The sequence below is a fragment of the Echiichthys vipera genome (genome assembly GCF_963691815.1).
Source record: "Echiichthys vipera genome assembly, chromosome: 1".
NCBI classification, from domain to species: Eukaryota; Metazoa; Chordata; class Actinopteri; order Perciformes; family Trachinidae; genus Echiichthys; species Echiichthys vipera.
In genome coordinates this window covers 21,808,194-21,834,693 of record NC_139826.1, presented here as the reverse complement: position 1 = coordinate 21,834,693, position 26,500 = coordinate 21,808,194, and the positions used below count along the sequence as shown (strand labels likewise).

At 43.7% G+C, this 26,500-nt stretch overlaps 1 protein-coding gene across 2 annotated transcripts in view; it reads right to left on the bottom strand.

The window, feature by feature from the left end:
- The window catches only part of gse1b (Gse1 coiled-coil protein b), a 176,516-nt gene that overhangs the window by 33,476 nt on the left and 116,540 nt on the right, over window positions 1–26,500 (bottom strand). Inside the window, exon 1 of one of the 2 annotated variants that reach the window (XM_083915481.1) lies at window positions 13,013–13,143. The exons of the other annotated variant lie outside the window; for it this stretch is intronic. The gene's annotated coding sequence lies outside the window, so the exon portion shown is untranslated. Of the gene's footprint in view, window positions 1–13,012; window positions 13,144–26,500 lie in introns of those variants that run through there. 2 annotated transcript variants of the gene reach the window in all.

Below are 26,500 nucleotides of genomic sequence, written 5' to 3'. Positions count from 1 at the left end.
GATTACCTTTGAGGTAAAGCTACACGGTGGCCGGCATTGTGCCAAAGGCCAACTCTCGACAAAGCTACCTTTCTGTTCCTCAGGGCTCCCCCGAGGAAACACAGGGCCGCCACACTCTCCTTTGTCTTTGTCTCTCTCTTCCAACCCTTTTCTGTCTAGTATCACAAGAATCACCCTATCTTGGAGAAGAGTGTCTCTTTGCTGTCTGCGTCGATTGTTGTCTGCCTGAAGAAGGTTGTATGAAGCAACCACAGCGTCAGGCAGTCCGGGATGAGAGGGGGCAAAATATAACTTTTCTAAATATGATTCAGTCTACCTCTGCTGGTACTCAGAAGTAGAGTCATATAGCTCATGGGGCATCCAGGTGGCCCAGGGGTTGACCAACTTTGTTGCATTTCAGCCTCCATCTCTCTGCCCCCATTTCCTGTCAATTCTCCACCGTTACATGTTCAATAGTGGCAAGAACGCCCAGAAAAAGAGTAGAGCAGCTTTAAGAGAAATCTGCAAAACCCTGTACTAACAGGGGAAAGCATATAGTTTAGTTAAACACTTCAAGGCACTGATTTAAATGTAGACAACAGGATTAAGTGGAAATCCATGTTAGTATCAAGAGTATGAGGGTGTGGTCTAACAAAAGAGTTCTCTCTAGTCTACATTTCCACTTTATTTTTTTATCTCAACTAGAAAAACATAAGCCACGCAAGTCAAGTCTCTCTTTTCAGAGTAAGTTATAATAAATTGCATGATCTAAGCAACCCAGAATGAGTAATGTGTGAATTTCCAGATAAGTGAGCCTGCCTTCACCTCTTAACATCACTCAGTTACAACACACTTGCTCAGTATTTTAGGCAGACCCCGACTCTACGTTCTTCAAACATCCAGTAGATGGCATTGTCTCCAAGTTAATCCGAGGGAATCCTCTGTAGATGAAACAGCATATGTCACAGTCCTTTAATCCAGTGATACACAAAAGGAAAATAGATTTTTAAATGATACTGCCATAGATTATGAAAAACGACAAAGGCTGCATTAAATTGCATGGTTTAGAACCTTAATGCAAAGGTCTGAGGAGATATAAATAAATGTGATCTTTAGGCACTGGAGCAAAAAAATGTTTTTAATATTTGTGCTTACAACTCAAGGGTTAAAAGGAGTTTGTTACACATTGAGCTTCCTGATGCAATTAACCCTTTGAATGCCGTTACGCCCTAAAGGAAAAGAAAACAAAGCCCTGAAAGAAAAGGAATGTAGATTACAACAAGCCACACACATGATCCCGCCCATAAACACACACACACACACACAGACAGAGCAGATTGACTGCTAAATGGCATACAGTAAACACACAGTTTTAACACCCTGCTGGGAGTAAAGCCGATCACTAACTCCCATAGTCACACACACACACACACACACACACACACACACACACACACACACACACACACACACACACACACACACACACACACACACACACACACACACACACACACACACACACACACACACACACACACACACACACACACACACACACACACACACACACACACACACACACACACACACACACACACACACACACACACCCTTTTGCTTGTTGGAATGCAGATTACACACACGCATACACACAAGTAAATCCTCTTGGCTCCTGTATGCCCCGGCCAGCAGGGAGATAATGCAGTGGCAGCTCTAGCGAGTGGTTAATCTTTAACCAGGAAGGGATTTGCCTATCAGCTCGTTAAAACTAGCAGGGCAGAGCTGCTAGCCCATCTATCTGATCTAGCCACCAACCTGGTGCTTGGTCAAGTCCAATGCAGCACGGACTGGAACTGTATCGTCTACTCTGTGTATCCATGCTTTACTTTACTGGGTCAACAGATGTCTCTCTCACAGTGTCTCGGTATGGCACACTTTAGCTATGCTACACTATTGCGGTGATGCTCGGAGGCAAACCAGTCAGTGTCTACCCTCAAATGAGCAATAAATACTGTACATGTCTATGCAATTATATGGTTGGCTCAACATGTGTGGGCATCCAGGCGAGCACCATTTCGAAAAGTCTTGCTGCGCTTTGAATATTTTTGGAAGGCCGGTGTAATGCAGCCTCTGTGGTTTTGTGTTTTGTTCTACTCCTACATTCCCATTGTTACTTTCCTCTAACAAACTGCCACCCCGCTGATTTCTCATATTCTTCTTCTCAATCTCTTCTTTGCTGTGCTATCAAAGCTGTATTTGCTAATAAAAAAAAACTATCCCTGCTTCAAATTGAACCGTTATCACCAGCAACCTACTGGAAGGCTTTTATTGTTAAGCAGAATGTGAAGACTGATAGCTGAAATTAGCTTACTAAGTAGGATATGGACATTTTTTGTGTTTGTTTTTCTTTTTTTAGGAGACCAGTTTTAAATACCGCAGGGAGGAATAGTAAACAAGACGTTGCCTTAGTGAACTTACTGGTTAGGTGAAGAGCTGCAGGTGACATATGTTTACTGCAGTTTGCACAGAAAGATAAGCAACACCTTTTACCATGCCATCTGGTTGTAGATAAGAGGAAACCCCCGCACTGTTCAGACCAAGAACTCTGATCGCAGTTGCTCTTGATACCACACCACAGGTATTCAAAAGTGGAGACATTACTCACATTACTTACTTGGAAAGCATGCTTCAACCAGAGGACACGGGTTCAAACCTAACTGCTGAAATTACATAAAGTAGCTCAGTCACTGATATGGAGGGATTTAGAGTCGGCCTGATGAGTACATGTCATCACGAAGGGTCAACTGACTTGTTAGCTGGCTACAGATGTACTGACAGGGATGAAAAAGGATGGGAAGAGGGTATGTAAGAGGTTAACATGAAGGAAATTGACTAAAGATAGAGATGAAAAAAATTCAGTGCCTAAATACATGTGACGCAGCAATGTGGATGAAACCAACCACCGCAAAACAGGATGTTTTGGGGGCATGTTAGCCACTACCATATCCACATCATGGGAGTGACAAATCAACACTTAAAGTTATATACTGTTTAAAAATGGCTGCTTTGAAGTTGCGATAGAAGAACAAAACGATCATCTTCAGGATAAACAATCACATTCCATTAAATTAAGCAAAGGTAGTTCGAACAAGCAAGCAGGAACCCAACCTCAAGAGTGGCTGTAAATGCTTAGAAACATGAATACCAAGACATAACTGTACAAATAAATGCATGTCATGATCTCTGTCTTGATAACACACAAACCGGCACACACAGTATTCAGGAGCACAGCAGGATAAACCTGCTCTGGTGGTTCTAGGTTTGTTTGACTTCTGAGATGAGATGTCAGAGCAGTCTAGCCTCAGGCACTATAGAACGGATATGTATGTGGTGTGCGGGTGCGGGTGTGCGCACACGCACTCACACCTGTGAGTGCATGTCTGTGCGCATGCGTGCCGTCTCATTTACTCCGTGCCCAAGAGAAAATCCTAATATCAGAGAAACCCTGAAAAAGCGCCAAAGTGGATGCAGAGCAGCAGAATAAAAAGGCGACGGTTCCACTGGAGGATGAGAGGGATACAAGAAGAAAGGAGGGAGAAAGAAGAAAAAGGGAGACAAAAAGAAACTAGAAGCAGACAGAGAGAAAGACAAGAGAGAGAAAGACAAGAGAGAGAAAGACAAGAGAGAGAGAGAGAGAGAGAGAGAGAGAGAGATGGTATTGCCTGTGTCTGAGCCGTCATTATACAGCAGGCCTCCATTATGAAGCCACGGCAGAGAACAGAGTACATCTCCCCTGACCTGGCTCGCTGTCACCGTCTTCAACACATACACACACACACCTCGGTGCAAAGAGAGCATTCTTCCTGTCGATTACCTTGTGCGGCTTTAATTCATACTGCTGTGTATGCGAGTGTTCACGTGGGCGCACACACACCTTATTACTCATCCCTCACCTCCTACTACCCCCCAGTCAGCTTGCAGCAAAAACGCAGAGATTTCAAAAGATCAGCTGGCATCTCTCTCCCTATCTTCACCTTCCTCTCTGTTATTCTCCAACACATATACAGTCACAGAACAAGCAGATTGTGTCTTGAGGGTAGGCACGAGCTGGGATGATTTTCTCTTCTCTCCTCCTCCTTGCATCCGACTCACCCACCCCAACAGCGCCATTTCCTCTGTCTGTTAATTACATAGCGGCTGTGGTAGGGGCTGTTGAGGTTGTGTGTGAGTGTTGGTGTGTGTGTGTGTTTGTGTGTGTGTGTGTGTGTGCGCACATGAGCGCATGTCATCTGGGGAGCGTGTGGCTGTGTTCTCAGAGACACCAGTGTGGGCGTATGACAGAGCAGTCTGCTTACGCTTCACAACGCTGCTTAGAGAGTGTGAACACACACATGCAGACACACACACACACACACGCACACACGCGCACACACACACACGCACATACACGCACACACACACACACACACACACACACACACACACACACACACACACACACACACACAAACGAGCCTTCTGTTTGTCTCTGGCTCTTTGTGGTCCATGCCCAAGGAGTCAAGCTGCTGTCTGTGTGGCTGTGCCCTTCATAGCCTTTTCGCTGAGGGGGACACAGCCCTGCCACTCCTCTGATGAGAGGGCTAGCTTCAACCCCAGCCCAGCTGTTTGACTGGGAGTCACCTCTTCTTCATCATCGTCATCATCATTAGGCCCTGTCGTTTCTCTCTTTTAATCAACCTCACCTGCTGCAGAGACAGGAAAGGGCGGCAGTGTGGCTCTTCCCAGCAGGGCAGGGATATATGACAGATGTTGTAGATCCCATATGAACTCAAAGCACAAAAGGAAGCAAACATGTACAAAGCGTTGTCGTGGTTTCTGAAACTGTGATGCTGTTTCGGTGAAGACAGCACACACAGACCTGGATAAATTGTATTGTTCAGTAAAGCTCTCAGCGTCTGGGGACACCACTGCATTCAGTTGTCATCATCCTTCTCCCTTCGTCTCTCACTTCTTCTCTCCCTCCACAAGCCTCCTCAGGAGAGGTGCGCTGTTTTTGCCAACTCCCTTACATACACCCCTCACTTCAGCCTCTGTTCAACCTCTCTCCCCTCTATTCTCTCTTTCTCTCTGTGATGTACTGTGCTGGGTTGTGGTTGCCTAATTAGCACTCCAGGTGCTCTGCATGGGCCCTGACTCCCAAGCGGCTCCACACAACTACACACACAACTACACACACAACTACACACACAACTACACACACACACACACACACACACACACACACACACACACACACACACACACACACACACACACACACACACACACACACACACACACACACACACACACACACACACACACACACACACACACACACACACACACACACACACACACACACACCTTGACTTTCCATAGCTGTGTCTGGTTGCTGAGAGTCGCCCTGTTGTAATCTTGTAATTGGTATAATTGGTGTGTGTTCCTGTTTGAACGTGTGCGTGCGTGTATGAATGTGTGGATGTTGTATGGACTGGTGAGTGAACATCTTTCCTCTAGGCGAGCAAGAGACAACCCGCTGTCGCCATGACCACACATCTCAGTGAGTCAAGCAACAATGACAAGGTTTCTATTGGTCAGAGAGCTGAAACCCGGAGTGCCCTTTATTCTTTCAACTATTTTAGTTGTTTGTAGACTAGAAGCTCATTGGAAATAAATATGAGGGTCAAAGCAGTTTATTCTTCATAGCTCCTTTGTGTCTGAAAATGAATTGTATTAGAGTAGGATTATAATCAATTTTAGCACTGGTATTTCTTGGTTGTTAGCTGGACTAGTGGAATGTGTGCAACCCATCAAAATCAGGCCTACGATGAATGTGCTCTTTCCTGACTAATGAATGACCCATTCTTTCCAAAGGGCAAATCCTCATGACTTCCATGTTCTCTAAAGGAATTATCTACGAAATCAAGATTTTATTTAAAGATACAATTACCATGACCTCAGCTTGAGATAGAGCTGAAACAATGAGTCAATTAACAGACCAACAGAAAAATAACTGGAAACTATTTTGATAATTGGTGAATCGTTTCAGTAATTTATCAAGCATAAAAAGTGAAAAATGCTGACTTTTACTCAGCAAAACTAGACAGATCACTTTGTGGACATGAACCAACCAATTCTTTTGAAAAGATAATCCTTAAATGACTTGATAATTAAAGTAATGGATAGCTGCAGCCCTACTTGAGAGTCCACTCCCAATGAGCAGCATGATAATCAATTTCCAAAACGTATTACGCATATTTATTTGACCGATTTAGATTTTGTGGCAGATCAAAGGGGAAGCACAGGTCGTGATACTGAGACAAGAAACCACACATATGGAATATGTGAAATTAGATATATACAGAAATAAAATATAAAAAAAGAACAGTGCCCCAACATGGATACATGTTTCACACAGCGACTGTGGCCCCCACTACCAACACAGTCATGCAGACTGTCCGTGATATGATTAAAACACATGGCCACAAAACCTACCTCACTCCTTCAGGCACATATCTGACCTTGCTCTCACACAAGGAGCCATGCTAACAAACAGACACACGCAATATGACAGTCAGCTGATATAACAGATACCTCAGACAGAGAGAGAGAGAAACAGACAGAAATGCTGAAGAGAGATAGAAGCAAACAGACACAGGGAAAAGAGAGATGATGATGTGATAGCAGAAGAAAAGGCCTTTGTTAAAGAGTAGCCTTTAGCACAATGCTGGGTTATACTGCGAGTGTGTGACTGGAGAAAGCAGAAAAACAAGACACACACACACACACACACACACACACACACACACACACACACACACACACACACACACACACACACACACACACACACACACACACACACACACACACACACACACACACACACACACACACACACACACACACACACACACACACACACACACACACACACACACACACACACACACACACACACACACACACAACCAGAAAATGCTGAATGAAAGACGCACTATTTGGTGAGAGCAATAGTCAAGTATGGTCAGTATTGAGTGTGTGACTCGCTTATCTACCGCTCTCAAGTTGCCTGTGTTGTGTTTGTTTGGCCAATGCTTATCAGCAGGGTATGACAACGACAGCTACACAAACATACACACATAATCTAAAGATATCTAGAACATGGTTTGGCCTGGTGAATGTAGCAGGACGGACAGTTTCTGTGTGAATGAAAATGTTTTATTTTTTCCTCAGTTGCTTTCAAAGAATTTACTTACTACTGACTTAGTTCATTACTGAGCACTGTGCTGTGTGCTCTGTCTAAATAAAATCACACTGGATACGGATGCAACAGGTGTCCAATGCAGCTCAGGGAACGGGTCTTGAAGCATGGGATTTCCAGCGTGAGTCAACTGACTTGGATGGTGATTCATTTTTATGGCAGAAAACCCAATGCTCAAATTTGGAAAATGAAAAAACAGAAAAATTATGCGAGTAACAATCTGTGGAAACAACAATACAAACAAAGTCGAGAGAAATTGTAAAAATAAGAGGTTAAGTAAAACAAAAATAACACAAACAATCAATTATCCTGCTCATGAAGAGAACTAGGCACCTTTAACATCGGATATGAGAGTATGATATGAGAGTAAACAATAAAGAGAGAGGTGTATTTCTACAGTGTATTAACAAAAACCTACCACGTTCAATGAACTATACAACCAAATCTAGATGCAAGCTATGATTTGTTACTGTTTTACTACCTATCTCTAAGGGAGATGTACACAAAGTTTATAAAGCCCCTTTCACACATGCACTGCAAACTTGAAGTTATCTAGACATCACCCGGCGGGGCTGTGTTTGAGATGGCAAATATCTGATTCAGTTGGACAGGACATCAAACAGAGTTTGCCCTCCCAGCTATCTAGTACAAAGACTGTTTAATCTCCAAGTAGGCACATGTGTGAATACAACCGCTTATTCTATGGTGTTTTCACTGAGAGCAAACGGGGCATGTGGATGACGTTTCTATGACGCTGCAGCCAATACGGAAGAAAACAATGACTAACTGGAGAGACAACAAGATTTGGGAAGTGCTCTCGTCTGTGAGGACCGCCAAACTCATCAGACAAATTCAAAAAACGGTTATGGACTGTTTATGACAAACGTGTCCTGCTTCCTGCACACTCTACAGTAGTTTTTTCAGCTTTTGTAGGGGACCAGCCCTTGTTTACATTACCTACAGACTTCTTCCCAGCTATCATTACCTATCATTAGATATCAGCTACTGTTTGGCATGAGCACTAACATTGCATGTGCGATAAATTTATACGGTGTGTCACTAGGTGTGTAAGTGTGTATCAAGCTGTGTGACAAGCTAATGAGCACCACGCCCTTAACATCTTTGAAAGCATGTATCACCCCCACCTCACACACAATACATAATAGTTGGTGATGAAATATTAAGTATTGTTTAACGGCAGTGCTGGGTGACACAGGGACATGTGGCCCAGCTTACAGAGCAAGTTAGACGTGCTTTCACACACTTAAAGTAAACACAAAGTAATAAGCAGCTTTATCACTGAATTATGAAGCAAAAAGCAGTATGAGAAATCATGAGCCACAGGAAGTCTTCTGGAATACCTAAATACGTTACGACCATAGTCGTGAAGATAGCTGAATACGTTATTCAGCTATCTTCACTGGTCATCACATTTACAGCTTACCTTTACTACCCGTTTTTACAACTAGGGGGTGGGGGTGGCGCTTAGAGACACACTTAAGCCTTTTTTACATATGCACTACAAACCTGAAATTATCTAAACCTTATCCGGCGGGGCTGTTTATGCATCAAACGGAGTTTACCCTCCTAGCTTCTCTAGTACAAAGTCGGTGTAATCTCCGAGTGAGCCTGTGTGTGAATACAGCCACTCAATCTCTGGTGTATTCACGGAGAGCGAGTGGCAGGATGATGACATTTCTATCGTGCTGCGGCCAACACATGAGAAAACAAATTGAGGGCAGCTAAGAATAAGGGTGATTTACATAAGGCTGGCAACAAAAATGTCCTATTAGAGAGACAACAAAACAAGGAAAATACCAGACAAATTCATAGAACGGCAAGATACTTGTTGTTTGACCAAATAATAAACTGGCTCCATTGGCACAGCGTAATTTGCTTCCCATCCCTCCTGCAAGCTCTTCCCTAGGGCTCCCCTCTCGCCTAAACTAAACGGAGTATTTCCAGTAAGTTCTTTCTATCCCAAAGAGAAAAAGACATCAAACAGGGCCTATACCACCACAAAATCTAACAGGCGTACCTGGAGAGTTACTAGCTAGGGACACAGAAGAAGACAGATCAAGAAGAGAGGGAAAGAGCGAAGAAGACAGAGATGAAGAGAGATGGGCAGGAGAAGAGATGGAGACGTTGTTGGCCAAGGAAAACTGGCATTTCCCAGACACCAACTGTGGTTTCTATTCCATCACACAGGCAAACTACACAGCAGCCCTGCCCTGACACACAAAAGACAGCGGTCTGAACTGTAGTGTGCGCCCACATTTTCATACCACCTCAGGACATTGTTGTCATGCTAGTCAAACCCAAGCCTCGCCCAGTCAAACACATCCCATTCTCTCTAATGGGGAACTATGTAAACCCATGCAAAGACCTCTCTACAGTCTGTGCTATTCAAAGCTATCAATGGGGGCTGTTGATAAGGAAATGCAAAGTGGGTCACCTTTAACTCCAGGCTCCTTGTGTAAACAGTATGGGGAGCTGCTTGGGACTCTCCTAATCACTCTCTAAACAGAGCCAGGTGCTGTTGCCACAGACAAACTGTCACCAACACTCTGCTCAACACAGCTGCCGTCTAGCCCCCAGACACTCGCAGCACTGCAGGCTACTGCAGCATGACAAACAGAACGACAACACCTGAAAACATGCCAGCCTAGTATAGGCGCTATCACAGCATAAGGGTTCGACAACTTTTAAAAGGCTGATCACAAGTTAGCACATTCTGTTCCTCAGAGCAAGATTTGCATACATAATGACATCAATTACACTCGTATCATGTCCTGAAACATCAAACGCATGTAAGTCTTTGACAAGGGAAGATAATCCACCTGAAGTTGGCTAACGCACAGCTTCGCCGAGGAGGTTATGTTTGTTCCCATTGCTTAGTTTGCCACTCTATAAACAGTTACAGGACCTGACAAAAACTTTATTTTCGTGAAATTTGGTATAAAGAAGAACACTTCTTTATATTTCAGAATTAAGACCTGAATTTGAAAACTGTTTGCAGGGTCAAGAATACAGGAGGATACAAGCACAAACCGAGGAAAATTTGGACAATGTTTCGCAATTATTGTTTATAATCTTAAATTGTGTCTGCTAGGTTGGGGGACAAACTAAACTGCACAGAGAAGTTGTGTTTTGGTTATAACGTGTTATGTGCAATTTACTACTTCTTGCTACTTAACAATACTGCATATGATCATACAGTATACTGTCTTCTTCTGATGACGGTGTGCACAAAAGAAAGACGGGCCACATCTGAAACACATTAATGTGCATAAGACTTTACAATGGCCAACGCACTGCCTCGATCATTCCCATCAAGTTTTGGTTAACATCAATGTCAAGAGTCAAAATCACTTCGAGCACTAGCTGATCCAAATCTAGCAGCTCCTTGACATGCTCACTGTTCTGCTCCATATGTTGTTACAACAACATAACTATTTAATTATCTCAGTGTTCTTTCAATGCTTTCTTAAAATGTAAGAACATTTTTACATCAGTATAATATTGAGGATCAAGAAGACAGATAATGCAGAAAGACAGCGATCAGAGATTAATCTGTGACGGCAGTTATGGGTCAAATGCCAGGTTAAGTGTCTGTGTGTGTGTGTGTGTGTGTGTGTGTGTGTGTGTGTGTGTGTGTGTGTGTGTGTGTGTGTGTGTGTGTGTGTGTGTGTGTGTGCTCATATGGGGGTTTTCCCGTATGAAAGTGTTAATAGTGCAGTGGTGACATTGGGTGTCATCAGCGGTAAAGGTGATAGTTCAGACAGAAGATAAATCACTAATACAACTGAAAAGCTCCTGAGAGCACATACATCCACTATGGCTTAATCTGGATCAAGGCCGTCATTAAAATACACGAAGATTGACATCCATAGGAAACATGCGCCATGTTTTTTCATTCATTAAGTGCAGTTGTTCAGGAGGAACTATGAATACGCTCAAATCCCTGGATCCACACCAAGACTAGACTGGACTATTGTTTTTCATTTAAGTTTCACCTACTCTTCTACAACTCACAGTCAAAAAGAAATGAATGAGAAAGACATATCAGTTGTTATGTTTTAATAATTGTTTAGGCCTAATTCAATAGTTAGTTCAACAAGGGTGCTATGTGGCTAAAAATGTACTTTTAAGGTGCCATATGTCACAAAAGAAATCTAAATATCTACATGTGCAGTAGTATCAGCAACAAGTCAAATAGAACAATAAAATATCCCATTGTCTTCCAGTGTCTACTGATGAATATAATGTGCCCCTCCATTTATTTATTTTTTTGTCCCTATAGTGTGTTTTTCTGAACCTTGTCCTGGTGTGAGCCATCTTTGGATCTTGAGATAAAACCAGGCTATAATCCATGTAACTAACAGTAAAATAATAATGGATTATGAGCCAAAATATGCTCAAAATGACACAGGTATGTAACATTTGCATACACTGTATAATCAATGACCTATTTCCAGCATCAGTCAGTAGCTGTTAAAAACACCAGTAAGACAGTCTTACTATTAAAAAACAGGAGGCTTTAATTCCCTGCTCGTGCAGTTATGGCTAACCTTATCAGCAGCAGCTTAAACACACAACAAGACTCCTTCTGGCTGCAGATAAACTCAGCCCGCAGCACAGTGTGTTCAGTAAAGCCTGTTGCTCCATGGCTGTGTTTGCGGACCGTGTTTTAAACCCGAGGTGTGTGTGTGATGAGCGGTGCGTGTGTGTTGTTTATGTGTGTTCCCAACAGAAGCAGCTGTTGTGCGCGCCTGCAGTTCCAGAGAAGTGAAGGAGCGCGTGGGAAGTGATTCAACACGGTCCACCTGCCACGCGCACGCGTACCCACACACGTATACAGGGGTCAGAGACTTAACCCGAGAGCACCAAATGGTCAACATGTGTCACTATCGCAGTCCCAGTCACATTTATACAGAGAAAAATGCCCCCTTTCAAGAACAGGCTCGCCTGCTCTGAGGGAGCAGCAGTGACCAGACGGAGACAGCAATACTGGAGACCCCGATTTACCAACCAAGTAAAGCCATTAATACAATTTTACATAAAGGGCCTACAGTGAGCGTACATGGCTTACGTAGAACCCCCCCGGGCTGTGCTTTACATAATAATCACGCCAGAGCACCGGTAACACTGTTACAAGAAGTTCATTTGAGGGGGTAGGGGTTGCCACCCATTCCTTTCAGTTCTTTGGGCTAATCTGCATTTTAAAACACGAGTGTCTAAATATATTTGACAAGGCGACATATAAACACTGAATGTTTAAAAAAACAAAACTGCTTATCGCCACCTGAACGCACCGGAGAGGCTTTCTCTTTTAGTTGCACCAACTCACTCTCTCTTGCTTGTCTTTCTTGTCTCTCTTTCATACACACTAAATAAAGCGCGCGCGTGCAGGCACAGCCACAGAGACACACACACACACACACACACACACACACACACACACACACACACACACACACACACACACACACACACACACACACACAGACACACACACACACACAAAAGCCAGCGCGCACACTCGCGTGCATATACACAAGGGCTCGGCACCGACCTTCGAGAAAAAAGAGAAACTAGCACCCGTTTCCTCGATATCGTAGGCTAATGACTTCCTCAACAAAACCCTTGCCGTATGCTCGCCCTTTTACACAAACAACCTCCGGGTTTGGAGAAACATAAAGATTTTTACACAGAATTACTCACCGCAAACAAGTATGGGCTAATCCAGTGTTTATAAATGAGTAGAAATATCCCTCCGTTAGCGTTGAAAGCGCGGATCCATCCCTCCGTCGAGAACAGAGAGTCTGCACTTTTGTTGTCACGCAGGAAGCTCCGACGCCTAGCGAGGCCACAGGGACGGAGCAGGGCAGAGCAGAGCGCCGGGGAGAGGAGGAGAGAGGCGGCCGGCTGCTGGGAGCCGGGAGGTGGGGCTTCATCTCTGGCGGGGGCCGGACAGACAGACAGACAAGCCGAAAGGGGGGCGGGGGTAGAAGCACCTGCTCCCCCCGTCACGCCTCCAGTCCAACAGGACTGACCCCGCATTGCCCCCCCCCCCCCAATAGGATAAAGAATGTCCCTTCCGTCCCCAACCAGGATAGCGAGAGTCACTTCCTGTTCATTAAAAACAACCACTGAGTAACTTGACAAATGAAATGAGGCAAAAAAAAAAATCCCCATTCATTTTTCATTCGTCCACTTTACACAGTTGCATTGCCTTTATGTTCTGACATACACCATTGCCTAATTGTTGGTGTTTGTTCATTAGTTTTAATATCCTATGTTGCCTTTTTAAACTCTTTCTCATGCTATGTCAGTTAATGGCATAGTTGATTTGAACCAACATTTTCTGATTGTATGGTCAATGTGGATAAATATGGGATTATATAAATGAATTAATTATTTGATAAATAAACATATCTGCAGATGTGTAATGCTAACATACAAAAATACAAAGCAGACTTTGACAGTTTCTTTATACTCCTAGGGCAACTCCATGAATAAAAACTTTAGAGTTCCTTACATTCCTAACAATATTATCTTTGTCCTCAATGGTCTGTTTACATTCACTAAAATTGCTGTACATTACTGCATTTCAAAAACCCAAATATAGTAGATTAGTTATTATATTTGTACATCCAAAAGCATGAGATATGCTATAGGTCATGTGACTAAGTAGTTCACACTATGACATATTTTGAATCGGGATGAAACTTTTGCAACGACCAACAGATAATAAGGAATGTACCCCCTTTGTTGTGCTTGTCACTAAGATTGCATGGCCATACAGTATACAGTAGGTCATTTTAAAAAAGGGGAGCGTAATTCCATCAAGTGTCCACAAGGGGACAGCCACTCACCAAAAGCACACAGAAGCCTCAGCTGACAACCTCTACCACTGTCGGGCTTATCAATGGTTTTACTGCGGATTAGATACCAAAGACTGCACAGGCTGTAAAATCAAAGCCACACTTTGTAAGCAGTAAAGACGGCGTGTGCCCCCAAAGCCAACGATGAGAATAAGGATTAAGCAGGTGATGGCTGGGGAGGAAGTTGGATGAGGCCCTTTTCACACTGTTCTGTAAACTGCTAATTGCTGTGATGCATTTGGATCAAATGCAAGTCTAATTATGAAATATGTGTCTCCTGCCACAACTCACTGCTCCATGCTCACCAAAGGCACAGTGGAGCATAGAAAAGAAACACTATATAGCAAACTACGTGACCTTCTTTCTTGTATGTGCGTGGATATTGTATTTGTGTTTGTAAAGATGCATTTGTGCAGTTTGCGATAATGCCTGCGTGTCTTGTCTTTCATCCAAGTGATAGTGTATCCCTCACCTCTACTTGACCTGCGAGAGAGAGCAGGTAGATGAGATATCGTGACTAACGATGCAGCACTGAGACCTCAGCCTTTGATCTGCCTGCTGTCTGTACACATGCTACCCCCAGGACAGCTCTCTAGACACCAAGGCAGTCCCCTTCTGTTCAATTAGTCAAATAATCAGTCATTTGGGTATTAAAATATCTTAGTGGACTACTACATTTTTAGTCAATTAGTCATTTTCTATTTTGTCTTTTTATCACTTATCACTAATGAGCTATTAGTCTTTAGTCATTTCGGGTGATTAGTCATTGCTATTAGGGACAAGTCATTATGAGAAAATCACAGTCACATCTCCTGCGTCACAATGATATTCACAAATATGTTTGGATATTTAATAAGCATTTTATCCCTCAGCATGACTGCATTCATGGGACAGAAATACTGGAAATGCATTATTTATTTTATTAAATCTACTGATGAATTTGTCAAAGAAATGTTACTGTGTTTTAGGCAAAGGCAGCCCTACTAGAGACACAAGCACAAGTTCACTAATAGGGCTGTGCGATGTGATGATATAGATCATGAAAATTATATTAAAATCTATCAAATCATATATATTTTTCTATATTGTTCTTATCATTATGTCGTAAAACCAGCAGTGGAACTGCACTATAGCAATATTATGTATGTGTCATTTGGATTGCGCTTTATGTTCTGATCCTTGGATGCTCATTTTGCACTAAAGTTCTCAATAAAATACTCAGTACTTGTCAAGTATTTAATTTACACAGGATTATATAAAAATAGGCTTTAACATATGATTATTTCATATAGACTATTTATTGAATTACCAAAACATGCTATATCGTGACATGTTTGTTACCAAGTTATGAAATTACCCATATTGTAGCAGAATGTTTTGGCCACACGTATGCTCACAAATGCTGCACTCCCTCTGCTACTTTCCTACCCAGTGCAAATAATAACAAGCATTCAGCTTTTATCACACAATGTAATTAACATATGACCTAAGGAGGAGAAAAAAAGCTTTAGAATACTTAAGCCATTTAAAAACTCCACAGAGTGGTTAAACATTTCTGCATTGGTTATGTACTTTCAAAGTACACATTTGCATTGTGAATCTCTCACAATCAGCATTTGCCTGATTACTATTCCTCTTCTCAGCTGCAGCTGCACCACTGGGCAACTGTGAGAAGCTGCAGGGTATTCCTCTTCTCCTCCTCCTTACTCTTTCACTAGCCCTCCTTTACCTCCTCCACCTTCTTTCTTTGATACCAAACATCTCCCATTCCCACCATCCCTCATTGATTTGACTACTTGCCATATCACATCCTCATTCCTACGATTGCCTCCCCTGCCTCCTTATCTCTGCAGCCTTTACCTCCCAATGCACCACCACATCTCCCTCTCTCTAGCTCCCCATCTCTCTCTCTCCATCTTTATATCTCTCTCCCTCTCTGTCTCTCTCTCAACAGTGGACCTGGCCTTAGGCATCGTTAGCTTAATTTAATAAAGGGGCTTAAGCTTTTGAGAGGCTTTTGAAGGATCTGACTGCTGTTACATTCATTACAATCTAGCAGCCACTAGAGACACAGCCTTATTGCATGACTGAGAAAGAGAACAAGAGTGTGTGTGTAAAAATAAAAATCAAAAATAAATAAAAATGGTTCTAAATATTAGAGCTATGATGGACTCACACACCTTGTGCACTCACAACTCACTCCAGCTCTTCCTAGTAAAATGCTGTTAGCGTAGGTTTTGTTGTACAGCCGGTGAGAATGTCTATGTGTGTGTTAGCATACATATCTTATGCATGCCAGTATGCACATTGACAGGTCGAGTGGGGGCATCTGGTGGATGGACTGCCCAGCCCTGTGAAAGCATGCACGCTTGCGTCCCCCTTGGAATTAAAAAATAATGGCTCCTTCACCTTCTTTTTGAACTCCTCTTCTCTCCTCTCAAAGACAAATGACACAACCAACCCCCAAACACACACACACACATACACACACACACACACACACACACACACACACACACACACACACACCCTCGCCTCCTGCCTCACCTCTAGAATGACAAGTGGCAGTGCTTTTAGCTTTAACCATGGGGACACACTCAGAGGAGCTATGTTCCTGTGTTATGTTCCTATGTTCCTGTCTGGGCCACCTTTTAATCCTACTATCCAGACTATCTTAGCCTTTACCTCCTACCTCCATAACACTTCAGAAAACCAGCAATCCAAGCAAGCACAGAAACTGAAAATGAATAGGATTTGTGTATGTCTATGCATGCACACGCATATGTGCATACAGTATTTACTTGTGTGAGTGAGGGCTGCAGGGCATATGCTTTGCCTCTGGGGTGTGTGTTCCACATTCTTCCCAGGCAGATATTAAATTAAACTGACAGAGGTAATTAGCATGCAAATCAGATGCCACACGGAAGACAGAAGAGGGGCTGTGCAAAGTGACAGGTTAAGCAAAAAAGAGAAAGAGAAGGATGTCTGGAAAGACGGAATAAGTGAAGGGAGAAGTAACAAGAAAGAGTGATGCCCTGCACTGGTAAATTCCTGGCTGAGTGACCTGATGTCATTACTGCATTGCCACACAGCTGTGCACAGCTGTCCAACACAGATGAATAATAGTGTCAGTATACCAGCAAGAAGAAAGCAGAGCTGCAGCTAATGATAATTTTCATCATCAATAAATCAGATAATTATATTTCTTAATTCATTGTTTATGAAAATGGCTTTAACAGACTGCAAAATAGTTGCCAAATGAATTAACTGACTGGTTCAAAAGTGAGCTAGTAGAGATTTTGGTTTTATCCGTTCTGTAACCCTAAATCCAGCCCGGTTATAACAACTAAAATTCAAAAGAATAGAAGACTCTTCTTTATCATAGGATAAAGACAAAAACAAAAGCAAAGAAATGTAAAACTGATAAAACTAACTCATACAGTCTAATCAGTGATACAGGCCGAGCCATTTTTTTTGCTTGCCTGACCCTTAAACCCAGATCCAAGCCACACAGGACCAATCACAAGACACTCATATATACTTTAGCCAATTAGAAATGCAGGGGATGGGCTGTCTTCAGGCCTGTGTTGGTTTAGAGACTAGAAGATTAAATGAGGGTTGCAGAGTAATCTCTTTCATATTTATTTCTGCCCCTTCCCTTATTTACATACACACATAAGCATCACCATATGGCATTGCTAACCTTGCTGTCAAGGGCAGCAAGTAAAACAAGAAACTAAAGCTGAGGGGTGGGGGCAGATGTGTGGAAGAGACTTGGGTTAAAAACAGGGAGTAGGGAGTAGGTCTCTGGACTGGACATGCTTGGCTGTGTTCCCTCTTCATGATCCTCCTGCTAGCCAAGCGTACGTGTATGTGAGCAACAGGGGAGTGTGGTGAGGCCTATTAACAGACGTAGTGGTAATAGGCAGGGGGAGCCAGGATGTGTCTGAGCCACTGACCTGCCCATTAGCTCTCTCCACTCTGCTAAGCCCTCACATCGATCACCCAGCCACACATCATTGATCTGGAAAACCAGGCACGAGCGCACTACTTAGACATACCCTCCGCCTCCCGGTGTAACCATGTATTGAATGTGTGTGTTTGTGGGGGAGAGAGAGAGGGAGAGAGAGAGAGAGAGAGAGAGAGAGAGAGCGTGTGTGTGTGTGTGTGTGTGTGTGTGTGGGGGGGGGGGGGGGTAGTAAATGTGTGTGTTTGTTTTATCTTTATGAATGTTTGACAGGGTCTGAGTGGACACATGCATCTATAGACACCCTTCATTACGCACACAAAAGGGCCAAGGAATTTAAAAGCCTGCTGTTATATCATTCCTCCCATTATCCCAATGTATTCCACCTTCCCACCTTTCTGCTGTGTCATAATTAACAATGTACACTCCTCTATTAGCCACACTGGCGGCAGCTAATTGTTAGCTGTCAGTGTGAATGTTCAGCGCACACAGACACCCTTAACCTTCTACGCACTGTGCCTTTGTGCATACACACAAACACAGACAAGCACAAAATGATATACAGATGCGCTCATACACACCTCTACACTTACTATGCCTCAGTTTCAGTTTCTTCTCTAACCTGTTCCAACTGGGGAAGTAAAGAGTTGAATCCTAGTGGAGAATATCTCAGCTCCCAATTAGATCAAAATGTTCCCTCTGCACTCTCATTGTAGAGATGAATGCCCAGCGTCTTTTCTCATCAATACAGCAGCATAGAAAGGCATCAGAATGACTATTTTACTCTCTGACAAAGAAAGAGAGAAAGAAATAAACAAAGAAAGAGAGAAAGAAAGAAAGGAAGAAAGATCGAAAGAAACAAAGAAAGAAAATTAGACAGAAATTACTATTTTACTGCCATGCTAAAAATAAAGGGGAGTAAAAGGGAGCAGAGAGAGGGAGGGAGGATGTATAGAAATAGAGAGTGGGGAAAAGGAAATTGATGATTGGACCAGTACAGATGGAGACATGTGGATGCACGTCAGTAAGCAGCAGATGCGACTGTATGTTTCTGTAAAGGAAGGAGGGAAAAAAATAAACATGTGAAGATGGAGGAGGCACACAGAAATGAGTCATTTTTACATACATAAGCACCTGTAAATTTGTGCAAACACATTCTAACAGACATCACAGCAATCACTGGTGCTATACTGTAAGTTGTTTGACAGCAAACAAAGCAATTAAACCGATGAAGCAGCTCTTGGCTCAGAATGCGTTATTGTAAACAAGGACTTCGGTGTGTCACTGAGTTTGAAAGTAGGCTCTGGTATCGCTTGCAAGTAAAGCTTCGCCTTGGGTTTTACATATATTTGTATATGAGAGGGAGTGTTATTTGAAACTACAAGCAAGTTCTTTTTGTGACTTTTGTATTGCTTTTTCAAATCAAAACATATACAAACCCTGGATCTTTTGTGTTATCCCCGCCCTCTCACACACGCTCACTCCCCTATCCTCTCACCCACCCCCACGCACGCACACACACATACCCTCAAACAGATGGCACAGGGACGATGATAGCCAAACCAATTATTTATCTAATTATGACTTACCACTTAACTGCAAAATCTCCCCCCGCAATTGTTAGGTATTAAAACAGGGGTGGTGATTAAGGGCAGTTATGTAAATCTAAACAAAATCATTACGCTTGCAGTGGAGTTAACAGGGCCAGCCCAGTGTGCCTACTTGATGGAACATTCCTAACATACATACGCCGAAATGTTTTAAAGTACTGTTTCTCTGGTTTGTATGCCAGACTTGTCTACGAATGTATAACATCATGCATAGAGTGATACATACAGGAAATGGAGAAAGGGAGGGAAAGAGCGATGTAGCAGCCGCCAGTGTGAGTTCAAGCTCATGCTAATAGGGTAATTGCATTGATTTCCATTTAGCTGCACTCTCTGATGTTATTTACAGCATTTAGCCCGACAAACAAGGCTTTCCCCTTTTCTCCCAGCTTGCTTTTAACTAGCCGTGACACGCTGTCAACCCCTTTTCCTCTACCCTCTGCCCCCCTTTACCCTTTTCACAACTGCCAAAACAGCCAAATACATTATTAGGCCATTAATAGCAGTCACGCTCACACATCCCTCCATCCCCCCACTCCTGATTCATTCCAGTATTGCAGTCCCTCCCCCCCCTCTCCTTCTCTCAGGCCTGTTGGCATGGGCACTGAGCTACTTTGAATTGGTCTTGTATATTCAATCAGCCTGGGATGGTGGTTGTGTGTGTGTGTGTGTGTGTGTGTGTGTGTGTGTGTGTGTGTGTGTGTGTGTGTGTGTGTGTGTGTGTGTGTGTGTGTGTGTGTGTGTGTGTGTGTGTGTGTGTGTGTGTGTGTGTGTGTGTGTGTGTGTGTGTGTGTGTGTGTGTGTGTGTGTGTGTGTGTGTGTGTGTGTGTGTGTGTGTGTGAGAGAGAGAGAGAGAGAGAGAGAGAGAGAGGCGGGAGGGCTTTGTTTAGGTGGACCAAATGTCAAGTCCTTACAACAGGTGTTTTTATTTAAGGTGCTGTGGACCTTTGTAGAGGCTCCCATCCTAGCTTAGGCGCAGTTCCTCAAAATGTTGGGATACATATGCAATGTACTGACAGTTTGGGCTGCTTTGTTTTGGATGGAGAGCAACATCAAGCGCACTTTTCCGTAATGCTACAATTTTCAACTTTATGATCCAACAAAGCATTTCCTATGCAAGACCCCATGCTTGCACTAATTGTTACTCTCTGTCAACAAAATGAGATGATGTAAAAGTAATCTGGCTAACTGATAACGCATTCTAACTTCTGTCAACAGTGAACAGGTTAAATCGAGCCTTTAGAAGTCTGTCTCCTCTCACCTCTGTCTCACAGGTCTCACAACAAAAGATATCATGAGATAAAGATAGCAGAGGAAACAGAGTGGCATGATTAGCATGCAGCAGACAGAGCATTGTATTAATGCTATATTAATGCGGTGGTCACGTCTGAGGCACTGACTGTATTAAGCTCATCATCTCTCCCATGCACACATCAAGGGCTCTACCACGACCTGCAACATCTCATGCTAGTTAAAGAACAACAGGAGATGTTGTAGACCTCTATGTGTGCATCCAGAGCCTGTAGTTCACTCTTTCGTGCATTTAGTGCACGTTGTGACATGGCAGGAGGTCGTTCTGTAATGATGAGCACAATGTATGTGGGAGTGTTTTGTATGTTCAAGTCGAACATATGTGTTATGTTTGCGAAGAGCGTCCTCGCATGTGACTCATTTAATTCACATTCAAGGACTGCGTGGGCAGTATAGTGGCTTGGTATTAACATCACAGGCACAAGTGTGTGCAAGTGTGCGTGTTATACATACTGTACATATGAGTTTAACATATGCCGTTCAGGTTGTACCAAAGAGCACTGCAGTACCGCCAGTGCCTGCTTGTTTTAGCATCGCCACTCCCTCCTTTAATGCAATAATGTTGTACATGGAGCTCCAAGGTAAATGCATCTGCATTCATGAAAAGGTTTGTTATTTTCACAAATGCAAGGAGAGAGCAAGGAGAGGGCCAAGGATCATCTACTGAATATGCTCTTCAAGTGGTTGAATGTTTTTTTCTCAGTAGTTTCAGGAGGTGATGTTAAAGAGCTTGAAAAAACAGGTAGCATCTAGATCCCTGTCAATGCAGCCATATTTGGAATCTGACAGTTCTTTTTTCCTACCTATAGTGATGTAATTTGCCTATTGTGCTTTACAAAGAGAGGCAACATCAATCATCATGGCCAACTGCAACAAAGTCAGCTCTGACGGTGCTTTTGCAAGAAAAAACAGGTGTGGTCTCTCTGTATCCCTGCAAATGAAAGTAAATAATAGGATTCTTTAGGTATAGGTATGTTTTCCTCCCTCTCCCTCCCTCCATTACCTTCTTTCTCCCTGGGGGATTCCAACAGCAATAGCAAGCACCCCTACTGTAAGACGATAAGGTAGGCTAAGGCGCCTCTATCCCTGCAGAACAGACACACTCGGAGGGATAAGCTATGGACTAGTCCGGATCCTCGAAACACACAAACATGAAGAAGCAGACGTTACAAAGCAGACACTCTCATCTTACCGCTAAGCATGCAGGGGAAGGAGGGAGGGAAGATGAGGAGAGAATGAAAGGATTTAGTCTTCATCTGCGGATGAACATGCCATCTCCTCCTCCTTGTTAGCACAGATTTCCCCTACTTCCCTTTACCTCTAATTGCCAATTCTGCCCCTTTCCAGCTCTTAAACACCCCTCTATCTTTGGGACACATGGGTTACTGATGACTGATGACATGACGTGTTTGGTGACAGTCTTTACTTTCCAAAGCAACATAAGCTATATCTATGAAAATTAGAAACATTCCCAAAGCCAAGCACACGCTTCACACTTCTCCAATACACTTTCCCCGCATGCAGATGGTGTGTGTTTAAAGCCAGCAGGGCAAGGCCGCACATGTCGCTGTACGCGCGCGTATGTGTATCCGCGATATGTAAATGTATGAGTGTTCTTGTCTGTGTACGTAAGCGCTCGGGGTCTCACCTGAGGGATAAGAAATTAACACAAGCAAATTTTACTGCGTTCATTTTCACTTTGCTGGTAACAAGACCATCTGCTAACCATCCCGCTGTATGCAAGAAGAAGAAGAAGAAAAAAAAGAGGGGAAGTGGGCTATGCTGAAATCACTCCCACAGTCCATTTCTCTCTGCTCAACCACCCCCCCTCCACCCTTTCTCTCCAACACGAGGCTGAGATAACACCTCAAGGCCATGATGTTGCTGCCAGCCTTTAAACCTCTCTGTCTCCCTCTTTGCTTTGCTCTCTGTGGTTTTCGTGATGAAAGAGGGGAGGTAGATCAGAGGAAAACATGGCAGCCAAAAGACTTGTATCCACAGCCAAGGCTAAAGCCAGAGCAAAGAGTCACTGCCCTTCCCCATTCACCTACAGCACAGACTTGTGGACACCAACCTATACACACACACACACACACACACACACACACACACACACACACCGAACACATGCATATTGGCGTACATAACAGTCAAGTTTTATGTATATTCAAAATATGAAATACTGTTAACCGAACACATGCATATTGGCGTACATAACAGTCAAGTTTTATGTATATTCAAAATATGAAATACTGTAAGCTTGCACCGACACACAGAGGAAGTTATCTGCTTGTGCATGTGTATTAGGATACAGATGGGCTCCAGTGGGCTGTTACAAACCCTCTCTGACAGCAGCTTAACGAGGGAACTGGCCTTTGGCTCCTGCATCTGCGTTGGTGTTGAGTAGCCAAAACACACTGACTAATAAGGGTTTAAATGCACATAAAAGGCACATATATGTTCGCTCACTCAGTTCAGTGTGTTACAAATGTTCGGTTAACACTATTCCACATGTGTTATAATAACACAAATCATCACCTTGCTTCCCACCACACACAGGTACACTCTGCACTTTTCAATAAAACACTTATGATATGTTCGTATCAAATATGCCACTGGAAATGGGGGGGGGGGGGGGGGTAATTCACTGATCTAATTAGCAGCTAGTTAGCAGCAAAGCAGCTGAGTCCAATTAGTGTGTTGTAGGGAGGGGTTTAAATGCTATCATGATTATCAAGGGTGTTTATTTGGGCTCTACCAGGAGACACACTTCTTCATCTGAATGCTAGATTCAGACAAACAGGATGAGAATGGATATATTCCAGACTGAGGGTGAGTTAAATACTTGAGGTTTAGGTGTTGGGGAATGAGCAAGCATGTGTGCTTGCATGTATCCACCTGTGTGCGTTCATGTGTGGGTCTCCGTTGGAAGAGGGTGCACAGTTGTCTGACACGCTTAGACTCCTCATTATTATCCAAAATCTTCAGAGGCCATTTCCAGCAGCCCAAAACTCTGCTTCACTGCCTCATACCACAAACACACCCCATCTCTCTCTCTCTCTGTCTCTCTCTCTGTCTCTCTCTCTCTCTCTCTCTCTCTCTCTCTCTCTCTCTCTCTCTCTCTCTCTCTCTCTCTCTCTCTCTCTCTCTCTCTCTCTCTCTCTCTCTCTCTCTCTCTCTCTCTCTCTCTCTCTCTCTCTCTCTTCCCTCCCTTTCTATTGGCAGAGTATCCCCCTGCCGGCAGGTGCGCGCTCCGGTGGCAGCCAAAGTGCCAACCTGCCCTCCATATGCCCGCCTCCGCAGTGCCAGCTTACTCCTGCCACTCCCCACCAAGATTCAGCTGGCCAGCCCTCCCCAAATCTGTTCCTGCTCCCCACCACCCATACTCCCCTCCTCATCAGTATCCACCCCAAGTCTTTCTTCTCACACACCCCCTAACCTCATCCCTTTTCGTGCCAGCTCTCCCTCTTGTCTCACACAAAAGGGTCGAAACACTTTCGGCAACTAGCTCACATCCACTTGTCTTCATCCTCCCCCCCTTCAGCCCTTTTCTCACCTTACACTCTGATTCCTCTGACCTTTATTTGCTGTTCTCCGCCCTTCTAAGCACCCCCCAGTTGTCTAGCTCTTTTTCTGAGACCTCCCTTGACATGATGCCAAGAGACCAGAGCAGATACCAACGGAGCCAGGAGCCAGGAGCCAGGCCTCATCAATCAGAACCAGAGTGTAGGACGTCAGATCGATGCGTCATCCCTCAACTGGTTGTATACTGGGATTTATAGGGAAAAAACACACTCCCGGACCAGTGGTTCAGAACAAGTTTCATCGTTAGCAAGTTACTCATGTCTCTATTGGATTCAGGGCATCAACACATAGCATGAGCGTGTGAGAGGAAGTGTGTTTATGTGTCTACTGACTTAGAGCCACTGATGTAACCTTGTCTGACCTTTCAGCTCGTACAGCTTTCCCTAAGGGTGTGAAACCACGCCTATCGAGGCAACACTCTGACACAGAGCAGACCAAAACAAAGTAAACACACAAACACAGCGCCCACAGGGTTGAATGAGGGAGAGTACAACATATATCACCAAACCCTCTGACCCCCTTTTTTGTTTGGTTTTTCAAAAAAAAGAAGAGACAGGCGTCTCTCGAGCACATACTGTATACACACATGGACGAATACAGATGTGAGATTTATACTCTATAGCTATAGTAACTGTGCTATTTGTTTTGTTGTCGCTGTAAGGCTTCCATAAACACAGAGTGATGGAGCCGTAATCCTGTGCCCTCTCCTCATTACTCCTCCTCCTGAGGAAGTCATCTGACCGGCCCAGAGCCATCTATTCAGGTCACCGCCATCATCTATCATCCATCATAGAATCAGTCCCTGTCTCTCTGTCTCACACTCACTCACTCGCACACAAATCCAGTGTGTGACGTTAATTTTGATAGGATGTTTTAGACCCAGTCAGTGATCACACATCCCATGCCAAACCACAGCCTGAGAACAACTGACAGTGAAGGAGAGAGTAAGTGAGTGAGTTAAGATATGGACATGGGTTGGGGTGCTAGAGAAAAACGAGAGTGTGTCTGTGTGTGTTAGAGAGAGAGGGAGAGACAGAGCAAAAGAGCTAGAAAGAGAGAGAGAGAGAGAGAGAGAGAGAGAGAGAGAGAGAGAGAGAGAGAGAGAGAGAGAGAGAGAGAGTGAGAGAGAGAGAGAAAGAGATAGAGAGAGACACCGTGCCTCGAGTCATTTCCAGTATTTAACAGGATGTGATGAGCTCTCGCCATTCTCTTAATCTGTCTCCCATGATTCATTTCCATTTCCTGTGTGCCGAGGGGCTGGCAGCTTGGCACCAATCAGCCATACCGAGGCACACAAACATGCAGACGCATACAGCAAATGAAGTAGAAGATATACCGTAAGTTATTCATTCATTACACCACTGAATGTGGTGAAGTCCCAGGTCATTCACCCCCTGGTGTGGAAGATAAATGAAAACCAAGGACCTGCTAACCCCCTATGACCAACTTCACCTCCTACTGGCACCCTGAGGTCATTGGCCACTGATCCTTCACCTTTCCAACAGTCACACATCAAGTAGAGAGAAGTTCCCCCCTGGTGACACAGGTATTTACAACCGTCTCAACACTATCTGTAACCTGGAGACTGGCCACAGGGGGGGCACCAGGCCCAGAGGAAAGCTGGTGGCAGATACTCATATAAAAGATAGGTGAAAATATACCTTATATCATAAACTGCTCAAGACTGTCTGTCTCATGCTTAACAAATCGAAGGAAGAGGAGGAGGGGGTATTGAACAGAGGCAAATTGCACTTTTTTTATTCCTTGTCTTAAGCAAAGGGGTTGCTTTGATGGCTAAGCTCTGAAATCCCATCGACAAATGATTGGAAAGCTGCCCCATCCTCTATAAAAAAAT